Genomic DNA, 605 nt, shown 5'->3' on the forward strand with positions numbered 1-605 from the left:
GGACCACATTTTTCCATGAATTTACTTTACTTGACATGGCCTATGAATTCACCAACAATGACCTAAAATCACGTTCAAAATTGAAAATCACCTTGTAATTAGGCCCGACGAGCCTAGTCTTTCGCATTTGAATTTGGCGGGCGCTTCCTATTGTAGCATGATCGCTTGTTTATTCTGGCGAGACCCTCTTTCTAGGTAAAAAAGTGGACGTCTGGTCCTTGGGCATAATGGCGATTGAGATGCAAGATGGAGAGCCGCCATACCTTCACGAAACGCCACTCAGAGCTCTATTCCTAATTGCCTCTCATGGGCGGCCAGAAATCGCCGGTTGGTCTAAAATGTCGCCCGATTTTCAAAATTTTCTCGATTGTTGCCTGCAAGTGAACGTAGAAGACCGGTCAAGTTCACAAGATCTCCTGAGTCATCCATTTTTTCAGAAGACTTTAGAACTAAAAACATTAGTCCCTCTAATTCGTGCTGCTAAACGTGAGTTGAGGAAGCCCAATATTGATTAAGATTATTCAATTATTGACCTCCCTTGAGTCGTAACCTCTTTGAGCATCCTCAATCAAGCACTCCCAGGACATGTATTGATTTTAAATAAT

Source organism: Tigriopus californicus, chromosome 6 (genome assembly GCF_007210705.1).
Source record: "Tigriopus californicus strain San Diego chromosome 6, Tcal_SD_v2.1, whole genome shotgun sequence".
NCBI lineage: Eukaryota > Metazoa > Arthropoda > Copepoda > Harpacticoida > Harpacticidae > Tigriopus > Tigriopus californicus.